Source organism: Dermacentor variabilis, chromosome 8 (genome assembly GCF_050947875.1).
Source record: "Dermacentor variabilis isolate Ectoservices chromosome 8, ASM5094787v1, whole genome shotgun sequence".
NCBI lineage: Eukaryota > Metazoa > Arthropoda > Arachnida > Ixodida > Ixodidae > Dermacentor > Dermacentor variabilis.
The window spans coordinates 93,513,753-93,525,199 of NC_134575.1; the positions used below are offsets into that span (position 1 = coordinate 93,513,753).

Consider the following 11,447-nt stretch of genomic DNA (forward strand, 5'->3'; position numbering starts at 1 on the left):
GCGTATAATAGGCACTGATGGCCAAGTTACAGAGGTCTCCCGATCCTGCCAGTAAAGTTGTTTTGAACTAGTCTCGGCAAGAATTCATGCACAAGTTTGTGAAACACAGTATCTTCAAGATGGGTGTGCAGTGTGTATGAGGCATCATGGTAGGTATGCATTATGTCATAGTGTGCATATATTGTGAAGTGTACATTCAAGAAATGTGCGTATCATCAAGAGGCAGATACAATTGAATGTTTTTTTTAATATAAGAAGGAACTATTGTGTAAAGTCAGAGATTGGTTGGACCATCGTAGCTGAGTCGCAAAAAAGCAAAACTGTTCTCACCTGAAAATTGTTTAATCTAATTTGACGTGAACGCTTGCTTTTTTCATTAATGAATTCTGGGATGTTACCTGCCAGCACCAAGATCTTATTATTAGGCACACCGTAATCACCGGAATCACCGCACACCGTTATTATTAGGCACTCCAGAATAATTTTTGCCGTCAGGGGATCTTTAACAAAGAAGGAAAAAGTGAAGAAGGAAAGGCAGGGAGGTTAACCAGTTTAGCGCAACCGGTTTGCTACCCTACACATGGGAGCGGGATGGGGGTTGAAAGATGGGGAGGAGAGAGAGAGCACATAGCAGAGCACACACATCATCGATTACAGCCCGTCACTCTTGCGTGGTACGTGACATCACTGTCAGAACCGCTTCTCCAAGGCTGTCTCTTTCAAAAACCGAAGCAGTCCCTTCGTCGCCTTCAGCTGCGATGTCTTCTGTCCACGACATGCGAAAATCTTTCAACTGACAATGGCAAATGGTCAACGTGCGCTAGAACGGACGCCAGGGACTGTCTCTGAACATTATATTCAGGACAGTCGCACAGAATGTGTTCTAGCGCCTCCTCGCAAAGACAGGCATTGCAGAGAGCGTTGTCGGCCATTCCAGTGCGAAATCAGTAAGATTTCGTGAATGCCATCCCTAGCCATAAAGCGATAAAGCAGAGTGGCCTGTCTTCGGCGGAGTCGAGTTGGCATACAGAGATGCAGCAACGAGAGCAGATGGTATTGACGATTGCACCGGTTGGTCTGGCTGCTTGGTGTGCATCATAGAGAGAGCGTGATCTCCTGTGCAAGCACTCGAAGTGTGCTGGCTGCGTCGCACCGTGAAAATGGTATTGCCTCTTCCTGTGTGTTCAAGAGCTGTCCGAGCGGCATTATCGGCGTCTTCCTCTCCTATGACACCACAGAGACTTGGCAGCCACTGAAACGTCACGTGGTGTCCTTTCTCATGTGATGTATGGAGTAGGCATCTAAAAAATTGGAGGAAGGATAAGCTTCGCCTTCAAGAGTGGAACGCGAGAGCGTTATCGCACCCCGTTCGCTCCGCCCACTCATCCGCTCGGCATGCTCTTGAGTCACACAAAGACATAGTTTTCATATACGACACTTCTAAGTCCACAGCACAACCTTTTTCTAATTACTTGTTCCAGGAGCACCACGAGACGGATGACTCCTCGCCAGCAGCACGGCGCACATCGCAGGGGACGCTTTCCCACCAGACGCGCTACGGCGCAGCAATCACGTCAGAGGCGTCCCGCATCGGACGCTGCACCTAGGAATCTCGCTGTGAGCGGAAAGAGGAGCCGCGTCGCCTAAACACGAGGGTTCGAGTGACTCACGCTGGAAGTTGGAAGCGGAGAGAGCGAGAAAACTTATTAAACGCAAGGGTATTTGGACATCCTCGCACCGGTCCCCGCATGGCCCCAATGCGCTCAAACGAGACGAAGGGGCGAAGCGGGCAAGTGGCGCGCCACCTGTCGGGGCAGCGCCATACATTGCGAGGAGGGGGTCTTCTGTGTTTGCCGCAAAATGGCTCTGCATGTGCGCCAAGCGCAGAAGAAATGTAGCGGAACCGTACTTCGCTACTCGTTTAACTGCGACTTCTGTAATTCACATGCTCATTATTACCGACATACACCGCAATATACCTTTCTACGGCATGCTTGATAGGCAACACCGCATTCACTAGAGGCGCTTTTGTCTCGCTTTGAACCATCGAACTCGTGGCTGAGTGGTAGTGTCTCCGTCTCACGCTCCGGAGACCCTGGTTCGATTCCCATCTTGGAAGTTCTTTTCATTTTGAATTGGCTTCCGGGATTTTTCACTCATGGCCAACGCCAACGACACCGGCTTTTCTGCGACACGAGCTCCTTAACGCTGTCGCATTAATATCGAATACGAGGTTTTCGTATGGCCCGCGACGCAGAGCTGTTATACCACAGATTGTAGGGCCGCCTTTGAGTCACTGAAGATTTAGTATTGCCGAGGTGGTCCCTGGTTGACTAAACAAAGTGCAGCGCGAGGAGCAGCCAATTCCGCAAATGTCGCTGCCGTTGGGTGGTCAGTCCTAAAGCTGATGGTAATAGCTCTTGCTGGGACAACGACAGCACCGGACGAACACTGGATGTTTGTGGAACCATCAGTATAAATATGTACACTGTCCGCAAACCTCTCGTGCAGAAGAAGCAGAGACAGTTATTTCAGCACACGCGATGACAGCTCAGACTTTTTCGCGATTCCTGGTACACTGAAATGTACTGGGGGGCTGATAAGACACCAAGAGGTATCGATGGTTTAGATGCAGCGGTGAGGCCCGAGGTAAGTTTGTCGTTCTACTTGACGATAGTTTTAGAATATGATGCTTGATTCCTGCCTGTAGGTAGTGTTGCAAGGTGGTGATAGGGGGCACGTGCGGAATGTCTGATGTGCATTCTCAGGGCTTCCACCGCAATGTGGGTTTGCATTGGATGGTCCCGAGTAATCGCAATAGTTGCCTCTGCTGACGTGCACATGGGCAAACCAAGGCAAAGTCTGAGTGCTTGAGCTTGTGCTGCCTGCAGAACACGAATATTTGTCTTGCTGTGCTCAGTACAGCTAGACTATATCTTAAATACCGAGAAAGAGAGCACTGTAGAGTTTTAGCATTGCGTCTACTGACATCACGCACGTTTTTCCTGTCAAGTATTTAAACAACTGGGAAGTTGCTGTCAGGCGCCGTTTTATGCAGGCCACGTGCATGCTTCAACAGAAGTTCTCGGTCAATAATTGCGCCAAGAAATCTGTGGGTTCTGACATAAGAAACTGACTGACATGACAGGCGTCATTGGTTTGCGCGTAAATGCCACTAGTGCGCATTTTTCTGGTGATATGCTAAGAACTTGCTTACACAAGTAGCTCGCTGTCAAAGTCGCCACTCTTTGAAGCCGCGCACCTATCTGAGGACGTGTAACTGCCAAAGTCCAGACACATATGTCGTCTGCGTATATTGAAAGCTTGATGGTAGTTGGCGAGTATTCAGCAAGTCCAACAAGAGCGAGGTTGAATAGCGTCGAGCTGAGAGCACCGCCTTGAGGAGCGCCCCTGCTGGTATCGCGTCGCGTAGTTGGACCATCGTCAGTTAACACAAAGAATGATCTTGAATATAGGTAACTTGCAATCCACAAAAAGATTCAACCACCTAGGCTAACCGTCGCAAGAGCGTGGAGAATCGCCTCATGTAATACGTTATGGTATGCGCCTTTCATGTCTAAAACAAAAGCTGCAGATAAACGCTTACGGGACCTTTCGTGCAGGACATATGAAACGACATCAACTACATTGTCGATGGAAGGGCGGTCATGTCTGAAACCAGCCATGGAATTCAGATAAATCTTGTAGTGTTCAAGGTACCATTCCAGGCGGCCAAGGATCATCCGTTCCATAATCACACAGACAGCTGGCCAGCGCTATTGGGCAGTAAGAGTCCAGCTCTAGCAGGGATTTGCTCTGATTCAAGAGTGGCACCAGGCGGCTTACTTTCCATTCGTCAGGAGCATTTCTTTCCTGCCATGAGGAGTTGCAAAGACTCAACAATTCTCTGCGTGCGAATTCTCTGAGATCGCACAAGACTCGGTGTCATATGCCATCTGGACCCGGAGATGGAGAGCGCCTGCAGAGAGCTAGTGCCACCTCGAGCTCCTCCATTGTAAAAGGAAGGTCCATGAGGCAATAACGGGAATGGGGGACGTCACCTCGCGCAGGAGGATCTGGACGAGTCGCATGGTCTGCGATCCGCGCACAAAAGTCTTCTGTGACATCTATTTCTTGCCGCCTTTGGAAAAACTTGAGCGCCTACAATGGAAAATGCTGTTCCGGAAGGCAACGCAGACCTTCCACCGTTTTCCAAATGTGAGACAGTGGCTTGCGGGGGTCTAGTGTCTGGTAAAACGGTGTCCAACGTTCCGGCGCTAATCTTTCCATACGACGCTGAATCTTCTTTTGCATCCTCCTGGTTGCCCTAAGGTCATGGATTGATTTTTTACACCGATGTCAACGTTCCGCCAGGTGACGAAGTGCTCGAAGTTGCTCTTATTCCATGTCGAAGTCGTTTCGCGTGGAAGAGATCACGCGAGTGGCGTTTTGCATCATATTTTTAATCGTTTGCTCTAACAAAGAGAGGAGGCCCTCGGGGCAGGCATCTTCCATATCAGATTTCAATTTGGCCCATTGAATCGTCCGAATGGTATTCCGTGGACGAGATCTAGACAAGTCTTTGATGTTTAGATAGGTGGAAATGTGATCACTCTCATGTGTCTGAATATCTGGAAACCGCTTCACATGTCTGGCGAGAGAGTTGGAGACGAAAGCAAGGTCGAGACAGCTGCCATATGTCACTCTTCGAAGAAAGGTGAGGCTACCATCGTTCGGGAGAGTAGGACTATAGTTGTAGGCGATGCTTGCAAATCGTCGTCCTCTTGCATTTGTCCTTGTACTTCCCCATGACCCATGGGGCGGGACAAAGATTCAAGATAGCCGCTAATTTTTTGAATCAAAATTGCTTGAAGGCGATATGTACACGCCTATGAGAGCCAACAAGAGTTTGTTTCTTTTTACTGTGATGCATATATATTGGTTGTCGTCGTCGGGCGCAATTGGTTGCAAAACATACGTAAGTTCACGACGAACAAAGACGATGATTTTGCTGCATGCACCATTTCCTGAAGACATGATAGCTCCGCACCCTGACAGTCTGAATGGTTTCGTGAAGTTGGGCTCACAAATTACGATGAGTGGAAACAAATTGGTGCACACAAACTGACGAAAATCTGAAAGACGTGATTTTAGCCCTCTGGCGCTCCATTGGATGACGGACGCGGGCTTGACATCTTTTCGGAAGGAAGGGGTATGGGTGGCCCTCTTTCTAGCTAAGGGATTGAAGCACTGGGCTTAAGGCGTCCGGCACTTTAAGTGCGCTTCGAGCAGACGTCCCCATGTCCACTGATATCGCTCTGATGGCTTCCATGAGGGAACGTAGCACCGAGATGACGATCTGTTTTCTCTGCTCCTGCTGCCACCTACACTTTGTTAGTGCTGCCACCTGCTCTTTGTTTGACAAAGAGCAGGTGGCAGCACTAACACTGTGGTAAACGCTGCTACAATTTAGAGCAAGGCTTGTTTCGTACAAAAATAGAAAAGTGTCTATGTTAAAGCAAGAAAAACTAATGTGTAAGTAAGCCACATGGAATGAAAACAGACACAGCGAACTTCTTACTACAGTGCAAGAGAACGAGCTTGTATATCAAACAATATTGGTGCGTAAAAGTGGCCTCGGCATTACGCTAATGAAGACTTTTGCTTTACAACTCAATCGTGAAGACACCTGATTATGGAGACAACTTGTGGTGCAAAATCATGCTGCTTGCTTGGGCGCTGGACCTTGATTCCTGTCTCTGCCGGCCATGCTGCGACTGACCTGAAAATAACAGTGGTGCTTTAATATACCTATAGCAATAGCATGGTTGTACAGAGCTTCGAGAAGGGCTTGAGCACAAGTATTTTTTTCTTTGAAGCATGGCCAACAAAACCCTGCAGTGTGTGCGTATGAGAGTACCGTGTGGGAGGCCACTTCCAAATAATGTTTATACGAGCCAGACGACTATTTCTTTTCAGGTAACTGCATAATATGAGAACTTGGCTAATCAGTGGCACCATATGCACTTTGAAACAGCACTAACCATGGGACAAAATGTATACGCCCTCCCCCCCCCTCCACACACACAACACGTACGCAGCACACACATGCACACGCCCACAACGCACGCACACGCCCACAACGCAAACACACACACACACACACACAACGCACACACAACTTCATGCTAGTGGTTGTTATTTCTTTAAACAATGTTGAAGCCTATGCAGAACGGTGCACTAGCAAGCATCATTTTATTATTGAGTGTATGCGCTCAGCTAGAGGACCGTATGAACCTCAGGTTAATTGAAGCGTCTGTGGTTTTCTTCTTTAGGTAGGGTAAAGCATGGAAAAGGCGACACATTTAGAATGTCTAATGCTTCATTTTAAAGGAAGAGCAGTGAATAAAGACAAAGAAAGAAAAAGACGTCCGGTTAGTCTACACCCGTTCAGATACAGGCGTCATTACCACCTTACCACTATCTTGGTCGTTTTATTGGTTGTTTTTGTGTGTGTTTTAGTAATTCAGGACAATATTAAGATTCAGTTTGTGTTCCGTTTCGAACATTTTTGAAACCATGAAGCCAGTTAAAACGGTATATCAAAAACTAATATGCACGTTCTCTCATGACTTGCTCTTTTATAACTTTTCTAAACTGATCTTAGTGTTCACTGAATAGTAAGAAGATTACTATTCTTACTATTCAGGCACATGTTGGAATTGCAGAATTGAAGCCGATCAATGGAGAAATGATGTAACGACTTGATCACTTCTTGGCCTCAATTTCGGAATGTGTACATACCTTTCAAATAGAATACTTGTGAAGTTATTCAGTGAATCGTCTTTATTAGCAACACGAACAGTGAAATCTGTCCTTCAAGTCAGGTCCACTTCTTCATTTAACCCATCAATAGGCCGAATTGTGGTATGTTCCATGTGCTTTTTTTATTTTTCGACATAAAAAAAAAACCAGTCGCACTTTCGCCCGAAAGACGGAGCATCGATTGCCATAGCAAATTAGTAGACAACTATACGAAGTAAGGATGCTAGTTTTATTGGCAGTATGGACTTCGAAACATTCGCTTACTAACTGAATCAACCAGCATGGTGTCAGTGCGTGCAAGCAAACATGAACACATCACACTGGATGAGCGCTGACACTCGTTGTCAGAACGTTGGTATGACGAAGCGCAGCGTAGCAGCGGGCGAAGCGACCTTCGTGCGGCCTATCGAGTTCAACGCAAGAGCGCCGACAACAAAGCGCACACAAAGGTATGAGCCGTCCGCAGATCAATTTTAAGATAGGGCACGCGGTCGCGCACTGAATGTACGCACTTGTTGGCGGAGTCGACGCCGCCCCATCGCCACCCAGCGCTGCCTTCGTCAGTTCCCTTTGCGCCCGGTCATGAAATGCGCGGTCGCAAACAAATCGCACGTCAGTTATTTTCGTAAGAATGCCCAGGTGAATTGCACCAGGTAGAAAATAGTCCTTATGATTTAAAGCGACGAACTCATTACGTTAAATGTAGATGCTGCCTTTTTTTGCTTCTTTAGCTGAATGTTTTGCAGCAGTTAAGCTGAGGAGAATTTTGACCGTTTATTTATTATTTTTGCAGTCCACTATCCACGTATTTAGTTATTTTTGACAGAGTCGGGAAGTGAGAACGACAGAAAGCTAAGCTAGTTGGTAAGGGTTCATAACGCAAAAAAGAGGTGAGGCGCAGATGAGTTTTGTGTCGTCTTTCTTTTTTTCGCCTCAGTGCACCCTTCAGTTGATAGTCGGTGTTCGTGTCGTACATTCCTCTACTCTTGTGTTCTGTCTGCACGCCTAACCTCTTTTTTTTCGGGAAGTGAGGCTAGCAGACGAGATGCGAGCGATTCCTTGTGGCCACGAGCGTGACGACAGCATATCCAAGGGGAGGTATCTTAAAGGATTGCTGGTGTTCAGTTCTTTTTACTAATATACGTAGTTTTTTCCCTAAGAAAGACGAATTATGTGCTGGTAATAACGAGTCTAATACTGACATTATTGTACTCGCAGAAACATGGTTAAATAGCAAAATAACAAACCCCGAACTGTTTGAGTGTGAGAACCAATATATTGTTTACCGAAGTGACCGAACAGGTAGAATTGGTGGTGGCGTTCTGCTCGCCATTAAAGAATGTTTTTGTGTGACCATTGATACGGTATATAGCTAATTTGATGTTGCGTAACTATTAGTTTAAAAAAATATTACTAGGTGCCTGCTACCGATCCCCATCAAGCGACTCATCCTTTTGCGATCATTTATATGATTGTTTAAATAAGATTACCATGCGTTTTCCTGGAACTGAAATTATACTTTTCGGTGATTTTAGTTTTCCCAACATTGTTTCGTCACATGCCAGTCCCTTTTCTAATCCTTCGTCGGCCAAGGCGAATGGTTCATTTCCATTTGCTCGGACTTCGGCTTATCGCAGATCGTCAGACTGCCAACACGTGTAGCATAAAACACGTCATCACTCCTGGACCTCATTCTAACTTCATCGCCCGATAACTTTTCTGCGGTGACGCACATGCCCGGACTGAGCGACAATGATAGTCCTCATTTTGGCCCTCTTTCTGCGCACAGTGATGAAGCTATCATCCGATGAGTCTTAATCCGACACGGAGCACAGAGCAGTGTCCTCGGTGTCACTGAGCACGCTTCCTCTCTTCCTCGTGAAGGACGGCCTTGATGACGTCCGGCCAGGAGGGCCTCTGGAAGGCTCCGCGTCCAAGGCCACAAGACCGGAGCCGACGCACCAGCAGATGCCGAAGATTTCGCCAGAAACCAGAGAACACAGATAGAAACGTTCTACCAAGAAGACACTTCGTCGTCGTCAGTACTCGACGCCATGCACCCTCATATGCAAAGAGTTCATATTTCAGCATCAACACAAATAACATCTTACAGAACTGATAAAAAAAGTCGCACTTTGCAGTTACTTCAATAAACATAACACTTGGTCTTAGCCAAGAGCTAACTTCGCTGAGTGAGTTTTGTTGAGAGCTCGCACATGCCTTCTTCTCGCAGTCACAGCAAGAATAAGTACATTCTGAAAAGGCAAGAACAGACAATAATACATCCGTCAAGCCCACTAGCTAGCCCTCACGTGTGCTATCACAAAAAACGTGAACCTAAATTTGATACCCAAGTCGCACGTTACAACACAAACCACAACGCAGGTTGAAATGTCGGAACACGTTGATAAATCTTGTCACTGTCCGCCTGAATTTTCTTTGCGGGCTACGTTGTAGTCCTGTTCTATGTTATGAACACGCGAGAAATATTGGGTAAAAGAATGCATCGTGCGCAGTTTGTAAAGGACTTGAAAAGAAAACCACTCACCTCTTACGATTTTCGAAAACAGGAATGGAGCAGTGCCGACATGCATTGGCTCGAAGAGCAGCCATCTTGATTATGGCACGAGGCATCAAGGCACTACCGCAAACAGCGCGTCGTGCGTGGTATAAAAAAATGGCGCAAGAAAAAACTCTAAGTTTTTCTTTTATAGTATTTATGCAGTTATAATAATATCAAACGGTTATATTTTAGTTTTGAATCGATTGGCAGAGATCAAGAAGAACCAAAAATTTCTGTTTTCTTTCTTTTAATAGATTTCTGTCATAGAACATTCACACAATATTTCTGTAATTTTCCTTTAAATTAGCAACTTTTTTACGGTGTATATATAGGCTAAATACACGCTTCGTCATTACTGTACCACTAACTTGTCACTGGCTCTGTTTTAAACGTCTCCGTTGTTTAGAGCCAGAAGCAAAGGCAACGCAGAGCAAGACTGTATTTTTACGTGGCTTCATTCCCGTTAGGTCGAGGTAAAGCTAACGACCCAACGCGCATGACGCATTGAAGAATGGAACCTTGCAAATGACGTCACGTCTAGCAAACGTGGTATCGCAATGCTACTCACGCTTAGGAAGTGTCATGGAACTGATTGGGAAAACACACGCATGAAGTAAGCGTCCAAAAAGTATCTGCAACTTAGGCATCATCCTTACAAGATAAGGAATGTAGTAATGTATATATCATTGTATTAACAATGGCCATAAAGCAGCACTAAAGGCACATCTATCAAGAAAAAAAAAGTTCATTTTTATAGTTGTCAATGAGGACAGAGGATGAATAATAAATACCGAATGGCATATCGCATCTGCGGAAACTCAAAGCTCATCTTGTTTTATTTCAGCAGGCAGCGGTGTGAGTCACCGCTTTGGCAGGGACAATGCACGATTTCTTCAAATGAACAGCTAACTGAATTGATTCGAAAGTGTTATATGTGTCATGAGGCAGAAAAGCCGGTGTGAGCTCGGTAACTTATTTTACAGCGCAGCTCTTGGGCGCCCGTAAACCCGCCGTGATTGCTCAGGGGCTATGGTGTTGGGCTGCTGAGCACGAGGTCGCGGGATCGAATCCCGGCCACGGCGGCCGCATTACGATGGGGGGCGAAATGTGAAAACACCCGTGTGCTTAGATTTAGGTGCACGTTAAAGAACCCCTCGTCGTCTAAATTTCCGGAGTCCTCCACTACGGCGTGCCTCATAATCAAAAAGTTGTTTTAGCACGTAAAACCCCATAATTTTTTTGGGCGCCCGTTCCTCCGATGAGCGTCGGCGTAACCGAGCGGACGAGCACAGCGAAAGATGAAAGCAAACGCGGAGCGCAGCGGGGGTGCGAAAGATACGAGGAGGAACGCGGAGAGGAGGGTGCAGCGGAACCACAAGGCGGAAAGCGGCGGAGGGTATGGCGAATGCATGAGAATGAACGCGCAGTGCAGCGACGATGGCTACAAGACGGCGCCAGAGTGGCGCGCGTCGTCTGGGAGGTCTGTCGGCGTCTGCTGCTGAATGGCGCCCAGCACGCGCTGGCTCTCGCGATGTCGAGATTAGCGAGGCAGTCACGCCCCACTTCGCTCCATTTGCAACGCGGCGCACGAGACAGCTTGTCCGCGCCAGCCAACATATCGCCAAATGGAAACACGCCTGCACCTGCACTCATGTTGAAACGTGGATTGGAGACGGAGTGTTGCAAACCAGACGTTTCTCTTTAATGGCAGGCAACAAGAAGGGCATGCAGCTTACGCACTTCATCGTCTTGCATGGCGCCGACCTTTGCGCGCGCCGTTCGGCGGTGCGGGAGCCCCACAACTTGGTGTCAATATTTCGCATGACGAAGCATCGTAACCGTCGGCAAATATTTTAAGTGTGCTCACGCTATGCCGAAAGACGTGTCTGCAGTTTCTTGCCGGTACCTGTAATGGAAGCTGAATGATTACACACGACGTTTCTTAGAAAATTCTAAAGAAAATGTTTCTGCTGCTGCAAAAGTGTGATCACTTGGCGAGAGATTCTCATGAATGAGTAATTACGGAACAATAAGCGTCCAGCGAGATTTTTACCAGCCT

The 11,447-nt window shown here is 47.0% G+C and overlaps 1 long non-coding RNA gene across 1 annotated transcript; it reads right to left on the reverse strand.

The window, feature by feature from the left end:
* Positions 1–5,642: 5,642 nt before the first annotated feature.
* On the reverse strand, positions 5,643–9,990 carry LOC142591186 (uncharacterized). The gene is made up of 3 exons (XR_012830381.1): positions 9,957–9,990; positions 9,374–9,466; positions 5,643–5,782 (listed from the first exon to the last, which is right to left on the reverse strand). It is a non-coding gene; the product is annotated as an uncharacterized LOC142591186 (long non-coding RNA).
* Positions 9,991–11,447: the final 1,457 nt, after the last annotated feature.